Below are 13574 nucleotides of genomic sequence, written 5' to 3'. Positions count from 1 at the left end.
GCGGACCCTCTGACATCAGAGATGCAGAACACCTGAGCTAGCGGTTCAGCTCCGTGAAGTTACAGATGGGAAAACTGACCTTCAGAGACATTAACTGCTTGGTGCAAGGTCACACAGACTGAGGTCTAAGTGCACATTTAATAACATGCAGACTAGGTAACTACTCACCAATTCTGTTGTGTTTGAAATGCACTAGGTTTTTTATTTAACATATTAAGATTTTCAAGATCACAAAACTTGTGATGATTACAACCATCCCACTGTTAGGTTCTATTATGTGCGTTCTGTGATGTGTGTCTTTTCATTTAATCTACTCAGCACACCTTTGAAACTTATACTCATCAAAGCGTGAGGGTCATGAGGGTCAGAATCCTATTCAAGGGCATAATGCTAGAAAGTATCAAAACAGAAATTTGAATCTGATACAGCTTAAATCTCAGTACGATGATTTTTTAGGGGACAAGTCACTGTCTTTAGTTATACCAGGGAAATCTTTTTAGTATCTTGAGATTTTCACTTAAGTGGTGGCCGTATAGCATTGGAAAAGAAAAGATCATTTTGATGACTCTCCTTCACACGCACACACACCCTTCCCCCCACACACCCCCACACATATTGCTCCTGTCCCCTGCTCTAACTGACCAGCGGTGTGATCTTGGGTAACCTTCCTAGAGCTTCATTTTGTTGCACCTTATTCATTTCTCAGGTGAGGATACACCTATCTCCTTCAAACACTCAGCAGCGATGGTACGGTGATTAATGAGAAAATCTTCATGAATTTCATTTGATTGGCAGAAGACAGGTGCTTAATAAAGCTGAAAAATCATTACAATGATAAGTCATATTTTAGGACAGGTGAGCAGGTGTACGGCAATAGCGGCTTGGCTGCAGATGTTACCACATGAAAGCAATGAAGTCATATCAACATCTCAGCAACATTGAGTTAGCAGCAAGGGAGGCACAATATTAGGCTATTCACATGATGCTGCCAGACAGCAGCCATGTTGACAGGATACCATTTTTCTTATTGAGCAAAATGGCTTTGCTCACCACTGCTGCCTGGTACATACTGGTACATTTCCAAGGCAGGCAAACCAACATCCGTAGAAGAACTACCTAATCATTGTGGTACACAGTCTCCAAAGAGAGCCACAACAGATACCTTCCCTTCTTGTACATGCATGCCTCTCCTCATGCCAAGAGATGGAGTCTATTTCTCCTCCCTTTGAAACCAGATTGGTCTTGTGACTTGCTTAGACTAACAGAATGTAGTGGATGTGACTCTGCTAATTCCGGGTCAAGCCTTTAGGAAGACCGACAGCTTATACTTTTTCTTTCTTGAAAGAGAGCTGCACTGTAGGAAATTCGATGACACTGAAACTACCTCACTCTGAGGAAGCCCAAGCTAGCCATGCGGAAAGGGATGCGGAGAGAGGGACGGAGAGGCATGTGTGGCCAGTTCTTGAAAGTTCCACTTATTTCAGCAGAGGTGCTGGACATGTGGGTCAAGAAGCAATCTTAAATATTTCTGTTCCAGTAGATACCACAGAGAGCAGAACTGCCCAGCTTAGATTATAGAACCAGAAAAACTAATAAATATTGATGATTTTCAGCCATTAAGTTCTGGGGATACGTGTTATGAAGCAATAAATATTTGAAACACCTAGGAAACACTGGTGACATAGTGGTTAAGAGCTACAGCTACTAACCATAAAGTCAGCAGTTCGAATCCACCAGGCGCTCTTTGGAAACTGTATGGGGCAGTTCTACCCTGTCCTATGGGGTCACTGTAAGTCGGGATTGACTCGACAGCAATGGGTTTGCTTTTTCTTTGGTATCAACATCTAACATAGGGTCATATATCACTTGACACCTTCCCTTTGTGAAATGAAACAGAGGATTCTTTCAGAGAAATAAAATGGGAAAAATGAGTAACACTTCGGCAAAGTGGAGGGGATTAAGCTATAATTCCTTTTGAGAGGATACAGTTTTTAGTTTCATAAGAGTTCTGTTAAAAGAGAGCAATTTTTCCTTCCTTCATTCACTCACTCATCCATGCCCATTAAATAATTGTTGAATAAATTTATCTCCTATTAAGCACCGAGCACAGTTCTGGGCATGAAGTATACAGTGCTGAATGAGACAGATAATGTCCCTGAGATCATGGCGCTTACATTCTAATTGGAGAAGACAAATAACAACAACATCAAAAAGATAATTTCAGCTAGTGATAATGCAACCGAGAGTGGCTAATGTGATGGAATTTTCACAGTCTTTCCAAGAGTCCTCCCCAGCTCATCAGTAATAAACCAATAGGCAGAAAAAAAGAAAGAAAATGTTCCCTTGAGCTTGCAGTACAGTATAATCATCTGCAGCCTAATTAGCAATTTCTTGGTCTGAGTATACACTCCTGATTCGTGGTGTGGGTAGGGTCTTCCCATGTTGGATTTTATATCTCTAGCTTAGCTAATGCTGAAGCCAATCTGCTGAGGTGGATTTATATTTTATTTTTTCTCTCCGTAGTTTATCACTTTGGGGGAAGGTCAAGATGAGATATGCTAACTCTTGAGAAATCAGTTTGGGGGAAGGTCAAGATGAGATATGCTAACTCTGGAGAAACATGAGATATGCTAACTCTGACCCAGGTGCTGCATTTTAACACAGTTCCTGTGATGTAGTCATCATAGTACTCAAAGAAAATAAACTTGAATTAGGAAAGAGAAACAAGGAATTAGGCCCTTTACAGTCTTAAAATTCTTAGAAGGCATCAGTTACTCATTTTCCTCTGAGGAAAGGGCATTTTTTTATGAGGAAATCCCTCTAAAGTAAAAAAATCCCTCTCCTTCGATACATAAGCATGATTCTGTGATACGCTAGCATTTTTGTCAAGGTGCTTCCACATTCTTTTAAAATCATCACTGACTTCATTGAAAGAGAGAGCTTTATTTTGCTTTCTTTGCTTCTTCATTTTCTCACACAATATTCCACCAATAATATACGCTTAATAAATATTTGTCGAATGAGTGAATATTGGGTAGAGTCCAGCATCTGAATTTCAGCTCTGCCACCTAGTAGTGGTGTGACCTTGGTCAAGTTACTTAACTTTTCTACATTTCTATTTTCCCAATTGTAAAGAAGGGATAATAATATTTTCCATGATTGGTTGCAATAAAAGCAGGGTTTCAAACTTGTTTGTGCCAGCTCAAACCTCTGCTAAGAATTTGTATCTCTAACAAGTTCCCACATAATGCTAATGCTGCTGGTTAGGGACCAACCCTGAGAACCACTGAGATCAGTGGTTCTCAAAATTTTGAGATCAGTGGTTCTCAAAATTTATTATACATAAGAATCGCCTCGGGATCTTGTTAAAATGCAGATTCTGATTCAGTATATCTGGAGTGGAAAAGCAAATTCTTAGCAGGGGCTTGAACTGGAACAAACCAGTCCAAAGCCATGAATACAAGTGCAACGAAGTTATATGTATGTATATATATGTATAAGAGCTCAGTTACTAATAGAATGGTTGCCAGTTCGAATCCACCCAGGGTGCCTTGAAAGAAATGGCTGGCAGTCTACTTCCAAAAGATCACAGCTTTTGAAAATCCTATGTAGCCCAGCTCTACTGTGACACACATGAGGTCAACATGAGTCAGAACAAACTCTGTGGCAACTGGTTTGATTTTATATATATGCAGTGGGTTTTTTTGGTATATAGACGCTATGAGTCAGAATCAACTTGATAGCAACGGGTTTGGGTTTTTTTCTATAGACACATGTTTGTATGTATGTCACAGTGCCTGTATATGATGGGAGGGTATTTGCCTTTAGACACAATCCAGGAAAAGAGAAGATCGTTAGTACTAGAATTCATTTTGAGTGCATTTTTATTTAAATAGTGAGTTTTCAAACTCTGCTGTCTTCTAAGACATATTTTTATTTGACCAGTATTACTCGGCAATGGCTGAGCATCTACTATAATTTATTGAGACTCACCATTCGTGGAAACGTAACCACTTAATTTTAATTGTTAGCTTTAATTAAAAAAGCATTAATTTTACGTCAATGATGTAGTGGGGAATGGGCAGAAGAACAAAGAAAAGGAACAACAAACTTAACTCATTTTACAACTCTGATTGAGGTTGGATTACACAGAGATCATGTCTTCTGAATTGGCACCACAGCCCTTCATTTCCATAGAGCAGCAGTGTGCCACCAAGGTGGCTAGAGCAGGCAGCGACAGAAAACAAGAGTGACACTGAGTCTGCTACAGAGGTTTTATGAATCAGGATGGAGAGTCTCACTTCTTTCCTTGTTATGAGCTGAGCCCAGAAAAACTTTTTTTTTTTTTACTTCTGTTTGGAGTGATTTAGAAACTATATTCCAACTATGAAAAAAAGACATAGAAAAATGATACTGTATTTTGCATGAATTTACCCTCAATTTTTACTTTAGTGGCAATAACAACTGAATCCATACATAATTTTTCTTCTGGAGAGAAACATCTATTTCCACCAAAGCACCCAGTTCTTTCTCTGGCTACCAGGCATTGAGTATGCTGTTCCCTCTATCTGAGATACCATCTTCCCCTCTTCTCCTTTCCTTCCCTTTAGTTGGTACCTCATTTCATCCTTCAGGTCCCTGCCAGGATTCGTATGCCCAAGACATCCTTTGCTGTCCTACCCCGAAGCCGTGTTGGGTGCCTGGCTCCCCTTACACGAGCCCCTTCACGCTCTAGTCTAACCGCCTGTTTGTCTGTACTTGCACTAAAAGTTAACTGTGAGGCCAAGGTCTATGCTTGGTTCAAAACTGCATCCACAATGCTAGAGGAGTGCCTAGCACAGCGAAGGTATCCAGTAAGTTTGTGTGTGTGTGTGTGTGTGGTGAAAGTATACACAAAGATAAAAAAATCACCCAGTGCCTTTCCGACACACCATTTCAACAAGAGCAATTCAGTGATATTGATTACATTCTTCAGGTTGTGCTACCATCCTTGCTATCCTTTTCTGAATTATTCTTCCACCGGTATCTTAAAGTTTTTTTGTTTTTTTTTAATTAAATGAATAAAAGAGTTTTTAACACTTTCCATACCTGGTCTCTTTTGTCGTCATGGCATATCAGTGAGCAAGAGAAAAACCAGCCATCATGGAATAGGACAGGGTCCTTTCCCCACTCAATGTGGAGTCCCTGGGTGGAGCCAACAATTAGGTGCTTAGCTGCTAACCGAAAGGCTGGAGATTCAAATTCAGGGGTGCCTCAGAAAAAAGGCCGGACAACCTGCTTCCAGAAGGTCACAGACATGAAAATCCTATGGAGTAGTTCCACTCTGCAACAACATGCGGGTGCCATGAGCCGGAATTGACTCTTTAGCTTTTTGGTTTTCTTCTCTTACTACGTCTTGATCTTTCCATTCCTTCAACAATCTTCGATCACAATCTACTTGCTAGAGATTTGTGAACAAATAAAAGTCCCATGTCGTCAACTATATTACAAGGTTCTCAAAGGCTAGGACAGGCGATCTTCTTTTGAGTGACTAATGTACTGCTAAATATGGAGTAACTGCCCAGCCAACTTCTATTGGATTAATTAAATGGTATATAAAATGAGACTCATTAACTCATGTGCACAGCTTCCTTCACATGTTTTCCTAAAGAATCTGGCTTCATTCTGGTCTGATTCACTAACTGTCTAATGCCAGAAGAACTAATCTTGAAATTCCTGTGGTCATGGAAAACCCATTATAAAGTTTCCTGAAAAGGACCCGGGTAGAAATTCGGAAAAAAAAAAATTTGATCTTCAATAAGTAAAAGTCATAGGGTAGAGAGAAATGAATAACACAAATTTACCGTTTTTGTCATTTTTTATGCTGGTCACATATTTTTAGAATAAGTGGATGAGGAATGAGCGATACAGAATTTTAACAAATTTCAAATGAGATGATGATTGTAATCTTTAGAGTTTAAGCTTCATTTGGCAAGGTGAGAACATGTAATTGTTGAGATTTACCACGATTTTAAAATGAATGATAATGAGATAAAATCATGATTAGAATAATTAGCTTCAAGCTAAGCCATTTGTTTTAGACTGTAATTTAATAAGAAACAAAGTAATAATATTGACCTTACTGGATAGTTGCTTTAAGGGGAAGAAACTATAACATTTAGGGGGATTCAAAACTTCTCTCCTTTAACCACTAAGGAAGAGCCTTTCTGCTTTCACCAGTTGCCATCAAATTGGATCTTGGACTCATCGTATGTCAGAGCAGAACTGTGCTCCACAGGGTTTTCAACAGCGGATTTTTCAGAAGTAGATGACCAGGCCTTTCATCTGAGGCACCTCTGTGTGGACTTGAACTGCCATCCTTTCAGTTAAGCTTGCACCACCTAGGGACTCCTACTTCTGTGAAGATACACTAAAGTGACTGCTCTTATCTTACGAAATCTGTATCAATCTAAGTCTTTGATGCTTTATCCTGCAGTGAACATAACCCAGAAACCCAGGGCCGTCAAGTCGAGTTTCCAAGGAGTGAACATAGGGGCTTATAAATAGATTTAGAAATAAATAGGAACAATAAATTATTCCTTTCTATAATGCATTCTTACCTTGAGTAACAAATGACTGAGAGATTTCCAACTACTTGCATGCCTTTCTGACCAGGCAATCTGTGTAATCTGATGACATTCTCTACTCCACAGGAATCTACACAGCATCCCTGTTAGAAATGAAATGAGACAGAACAATTATCTCTGTAAACCTATGCATTTTACCAAGTGTTACAGCAAAAAGCTAAGGCTATACCCTAGAAGTAAGCTGATGAAAACATAAGATAAACAGCAGACTCCAGAGATATGGCAAAAATAAAATAACATGTTTTATCACAGATATAGGGTAAGGGGTCAAAGAATGTGTGAGCTGGTTACACATTCCATTCCACCCCCAACTGCTCAATGAAGATTCCTTAGGATTTACCGTGACAGATACTGTTGTAATCTCTTTAGCCCTCTTAAGAGTATATGTTTGGCTCAATCCCCACCCAGAATTTCTGGGTCTGTATCAGATAACCACCAACTTTTCAAATAGCGGGATATTTTACCGAAAATATCTTCATCTGCCATTGCATGCAGATTCACAAATAGGAGGGGCTTAGGCCTGGGAAAGTGGGTGATTAGGGAGTCAGTAATGGACTAGGTAGGAAAATCTTCTCTAGCCTAGTACTTATTGGCTCTTAACCCAATTTCTGCTGATGACCTGAGTAACTATGGAAATGCTGGTGATTAGGGAAAAAAATAGGTCTCTTAGGTGTTGTTTTGCATTGTTTAGCATTTTGGACCATCTAGTCATTCATTCATTGATTTATTCAAGAAAAATATTGTGCCTGCTCTATCCCCAAATTTGTATTGGACCCTAGAAATACTAAAATTAATGAGACAGACATAGTTCCTACCTACATTCAAGCTTACAGCGTTAAGGTGAAGGATGACACTAAATGAGTATTTACAATAAAGTGTTACAAAGTGATGAGCACTTCTTCCAACTGGTAGACTAGAAAAGGACACCAAAGCCTTCATCATCTGGGTATCCTAGTGCAAGTGACTTCATGCCCAAGCTTCAATTTCAGATGTAAAGTAAGAGGGCTTGGACAAAATGAGTTCTAAGGTCCCCTCCAGTGATAAGGTGCTACGATTCTATTCACATCTCTGCAGGATTGATGGTGTATTCCAGGTCTTTCTCTGCAAGAATAATTGGACAACTTTTTGGAGACTGAGAGCGGGCAATAGTTATGTTTCTGATCATTGTAGATTGGCAGCTCTGGAGCTCGATTTTGGAATCCTGAGATGTGCACTCAGGTCTACAAAAAATTCCCTGGGAAGAAAATCCATGTGGTACCCCATAGGGTCTTACTTTCTGTTCCCAAAGCCTCCCCCCGCCCCTTTTGTGTGTGTGTGGGGGGGGGGGTGTGTGCGCGCGCGCGCGCACGTGTGCACCAAACTGAGTGGGCTTACAGCTCTGTTCTGGTTCATTGTTAGCTCTTACATGCCCCAAAGGCACCTCCTTAGAAGGCTGCACCCTATCATTTTCTCCCTGAAGCAACCAAGTGGATTAGTAAGAACCTCAATTATTCTTCTTAGACCTGCCATTACCAAAATAAGGGGATGAGTCATATATGCAAACAGAGATGTAAACATGTCCCTATGTTTTCCATAGTCTCCAAACTAAATATTTCCATATTAGATACTATAATACGGATCGCTCAATACCTTTTCCAACCCCTTCTCTCTTGTTTTCCCTTACTATTGAGCTTGGAAAATTATAACGCTCAATACGCAGCCTCTCTTTCAGCTAGGAGTAGATATGTGACTCAATTCTGGCTTAAGAGATGTAGATGGAAGTCGCTGGGAGACGAAGAGAGCTTCTAGTTGCTTTGCTTTTCCCATTCTTCCTGCTTGGAACATGCTCGTGATAGTTGGAACTACAGCAGCCATTATGAGGATGAAAGTTGTCACTAAGACTGGTGGAGCAGAAAGAGAATGAACTTAGTACTTTGATGACATTATAGAGAAGCTGTCTCAGCCATGAAGGGGGTCTTATTTCTCGTACGTGTATACAATCCTAACTGATAAACTCCTAATAGTAATGCTGATCATATATAGAAGAATCATATATATAGCTTCAGGGTGACTTTGGCACGCTTTGCAGGAGCCCAAAATCGATCAGACCATGCTTATAGTTTTTTGAGAGTATAAAATCACCTTGATTTTCTCCTGGTAATTTATAAGTAGATATTCTGATGAATAAATATTAGAATATCATAACTAGATATAAATGAACCTGCCAGGACGTACCGGTCTCAAGAAGAAGATGAAAATACTTTCAATTTTGTGAAGCCCAGAGTTGTATAAGGCATTGTGCCCTTTCGGAGGGATAGAGTCTGAGAATGAAAACATGAGTTTTAAAAAATTCAAAGCTGGCTCAAATTCCACATCATGAGGCATATTTAAATGTCCCACTCCAGAGAAGATGTTTTTCAGATATTTAAACATACTGAGAATTTGCGAGGCCCTTTGTGTCTTATTAAACAAAAAGTGTTTTGAAAACAACCTACTCTAGGCAAGTTTGGACAAGTTATGGAACTTTGGTCTTGTTCAATTTCTCATTTGTAAACAAGTGTAATAACAAATACTCCTAAGATTGTATATATTGCATACAGTTAAGTTTCCAATAAATGTTATTTATTATTTAATGTCATGGTAAAAAACCTTATCTTAGAAAGTTTTGTTTCTATCTCATATTTACCAGCTGCTCCTTGGAGACTCTATGGGGCAGCTCTACTCTGCTCTATAGAGTCGCTATGAGTCATGATCGACGGCAATGGGTTTTATGATATTCAGGTTATATCAGTCTTTATGGGTAAGACATCAACAGTAATATATTTTACTAGATGAAAAGTAAGCTGACTAGACTATAAGGTCCTTGAAGACAAGGAACATTTTTGCCCAGCGTCAAGCATAGTGCCTGGCAAATAGTAGGCGCTCAATAAACACTTGTTAAATACACAACTGAGCCAATGCTATGAGAGGAGGTGAAAGGGATTCCCATGAGCATCTCTTTATTATATTGCGTTTCTGAGGGGCCAAATACAAGAGCTATATTTACAGCATAAAGCTTTCACTGTATCTGTGTCCTCATTTCTGAGCTCCCAGAGCTTGTTTTTGGCTACAGTTATTATTAGCATTATGAGAAGGCTTCAGGCGGACTGGGTTCTCTTTGTTATTTATTCATTTGTTTTGTTTGTTTTCTCCAAGTGGGATAGGAATGGTGTGGGGATTGACCTTAAACCACTGAATTATTCATTAAAATCTCACATTCTCAAGCAAGGAAGAGCAGAACATGAAACGAGGAACAGATTTTAACAAGTGTCTGGAGTTCCTTTTGTGTTTCTACGACCCCACAGATAGAATCTAGGCAGTTTATTTACAAAAGATTAATATTTTGTTTTCTAAAAAATGACTCCATCAACAGCAGGCCTTCCTTGGAATTTTTAGGCTGGTGTGCACTGCCTTATGAATGCAAAATAAGTTCTTGATGAAAATGGAAATTGATAAGTGAGGTAAGCTCAACAGGTGTCCCTGACTGCCCTATGCATGCTTGCAAAAGGAGAGAATAAAATAATGAGTTTAGATTCTGTCCACAATCCAGAACAGGAAAAATGAAGAAATTCCTGTAGATACTGCGGTATGATTTTCTCAACATCAGGTTCCATAAAAATTGACTTGTGCTGTCTTGTTGACATTTGACATATTCTTAGGCACTGTGTCTATTATTGATTGCATTAGTTTTGTTTGGTTGCAAATAACAGAACAACTCAAAATAGCAGTGGCTTACACTGGATAGAAGTTCATTTCTTTTTTATGTAAAAAAGTCCAGAGGTAAGCAGTCCTAGGCTGGTGTGGACATTCTTAATAAACATTTCATCTCCAAGGCTAGAGAGAAATATATGCATTTTAAATAGAATTGTGGGAGATTTGAGAGATTCCACAGTGGCTATGGTTTTGATTAAAATTAACTCTACATGGTTCTTAGCTAATTCTAAAATTCACCCAAAAACCGACAACCAAACTCACGGCCGTCAAGTTGATTCCGACTCATAGCGACCCAATAGGACAGAGTAGAACTGCCCCATAGAGTTTCCAAGGAGCACTTGGTGGATTCAAGCTGCTGAATCCACCACCTTTGGTTAGCAGTTGTAGCACTTAACCACTATGCCGCCAGGGTTTCCTCTAAAGTTCACATTCACTCTTAAATAACAAAGTTGTGCCACAATTTAGAATATTTTAAAAATAATGTAGACTGCTATAACATTTTAGGGAAGAATGTTCCAGAGACTTATGTCAATATAAAAAAGGCAATTTCAAAAATACTATGCTCTCCCACTTTGAAGTGTGGCATCTGGGGTCTTAAACGCTAACAAGTGGCCATCTAAGATGCATCAATTGGTCTCAAACCACCTGGATCAAAGGAGAATGAAGAACGCCAAGGCCACAAGGTAATTATGAGCCCAAGAGACAGAAAGGGCCACATGAACTAGAGACTACATCATCCTGAGACCAGAAGAACTAGATGGTGCCTGGCCACAATCAATGACTGCCCTGACAGGGAGCATAACAGAGAATCCCTTAGGGAGCAGGAAAACAGTGGGATGCAGACCCCAAATTCTCATAAGACCAGACTTAATGGTCTGACTAAGACTAGAAGAATCCTGGCGGTCATGGTCCCCAAACCTTCTGTTGGCCCAGGACAGGAACCATTCCTGAATGCAACTCATGAGACATCTATTGGACTGGACAATGGGCTGGAGAGAGAGGCTGATGAGGAGTGAGCTACTTGCATCAGGTGGACACTTGAGACTATGTTGGCATCTCCTGTCTGGGGGCGGGGGGGGATGGGAGGGTAGAGAGGGTTAGAAACTGGCAATACAGTCACGAAAGGAGAGACTGGAAGGAGGGAGCGGGCTGACTCATTAGGGGGAGAGTAAGTGGGGGTATGTAGTAAGATACATATACATTTATATGTGAGAGACTGACTTGATTTGTAAACTTTCACTTAAAGCACAATAAAAATTATTTTTAAAAATATGCTTACTGGAATAAGTGCATGTGTGTGTGTGTGTGTGTTCATTCTAGGATCACTGAACTGGATTAGAAAAACTTTTCTATATGCAAGTCCTATAATTTCTTTTTTATAGTATCTATAATAGTATCCTTGCAAACTGTGGTGCTATAGTGGTTAAGAGCTATGCCTGCTAACCAAAAGGTCTGCAGTTTGAATCCACCAGGCACTCGCTGGAAACCCTATGGGGGTTTTACTCTGTCCCATAGGGTGGCTATGAGTTGGAATTGACTCGAGGGCGATGGGTTTTGTTTTGTTTTTTAATATAGTATTCAGAGCCCTGGTAGCATAGTGGTTAAGAGCTCAGGCTACTAAACAAAAGGCTGGCAGTTTGAATCCACCAGCTGCTCCTTGGAAACCTTATGGAGCAGTTCTACCCTGTCCTATAGGATAGCTATGAGTCAGAATCGACTGGACAGCACCGGCTTTGGTTTTTATGTAGTATCCAGTGAACAGATATGTTTTTCCACAAACATTGTACATCTACGATATGCAAGTCACCTCCACCTGGTCTAAGATGTAATTCTTTGCCTTAAAGGGCCCAGAAACCATAAATACAGAACTCCAAACACCCATACTATGTCCCAAGTGGTAAATACTACGTAGAAGTAAACTGGGAGGAGGGAGTGGGGTGAGTCAGGAGGGGCTTGTAGGTTTGCCCTCTGATGTGAGAGAGAGAGGGACTGCATAGAAGGGGATCTGGCCGAGCTTAAGAGTCTTGTGCCCAAAGGCAGAGAACCATTCCCATTGTAATTTCTATTCAGCCAGACCATGTCTTTAATCAGCTGTGCCATCAGTGCCTTCAAGGCAATCCTGCCACTCCATAAAAAGAAACTCCTAAATTGGGCTTACGGTCAGTGAATAGGAAAAACCCATCAGTGCTTAGCAGCCAGGCACCCCTTAAGCATAAATTGAAGGTTGCTGGCCTCAGTGGCAAACAAGGGGCAGCAGAGGGAGACCAAAAAAGACCAAAATCACTGAACTGTCCCTGTTTTCATGCTCTCCTTTGTACCCTTATTTAAAAGAAAAATGTAAACTGAAACCTCTCCAAACATAAATTCATCTCAGCCCTCCACAGCTCTGTACTTTATGATGAATTTGCTGATATCAATAAATTATGTCTATGTCCTCAGACATTTTCAGTAATTCAATTTATTAGAAAACCAGATTTTCTCCACTGCCAGTTTTCAGCTTGATCCAGACCCCCTTCTGTATGTACTCTCATCATCTTCAGAGAGGGATGCAGATGTGCAAACAGGGCTAAAAACACATTTTGTTTTCATCCCTTTAAGGATCGGAGTCATTTGCCAAGTATAGCCTTAATACTTGTGTGATGTTTCTAAATGTGTCCTGACTAAGGCATAAAACTCTCTTTAAATTTTTTTGATTTACGTATTTTTTGTTATTGTTGAGAATATACACAGCAGAACATATACCAATTCAATAATTTCTACATGTATAAATCAGCAACAATGATTACATTCTTCAAGTTGTGCAGCCATTCTCATCCTCATTTTGTGAATTATTCCTTCCCCCATAACACAAACTCACTGCCTCCCCAAGTTTCCTATCTAATCTTTTGAGTTGCTATTGTCCATTTGATCCCATATAGATAGATCTTGAAAGAACACAATGCTTAAGGTAGACATTCTTTATTAGCTAAGGTAAACTATTGTTTGGTTTTAAGAAGACATCAGAGGATATTTTTGGTTTAAGTCTTCAGGGTTATCTCAGAGCAATAGTTTTAGAGGTTTCCAGCCTCTATGGCTCCAGAAAGTCTGAAGTCCATGAGAATCTGGGATTCTGTTCTGCATTACCCCTTCTGATCAGGGTTCGACTGTAGAATTTTTGATCAAAATATTCAGGAACAGTAGCCAGGCATCATCCAGTTTTTCTGGTCTCATGACAAA

Source organism: Loxodonta africana, chromosome 4 (assembly GCF_030014295.1).
Source record: "Loxodonta africana isolate mLoxAfr1 chromosome 4, mLoxAfr1.hap2, whole genome shotgun sequence".
Taxonomy (NCBI): domain Eukaryota; kingdom Metazoa; phylum Chordata; class Mammalia; order Proboscidea; family Elephantidae; genus Loxodonta; species Loxodonta africana.
This window is presented reverse-complemented; position numbering follows the sequence as displayed.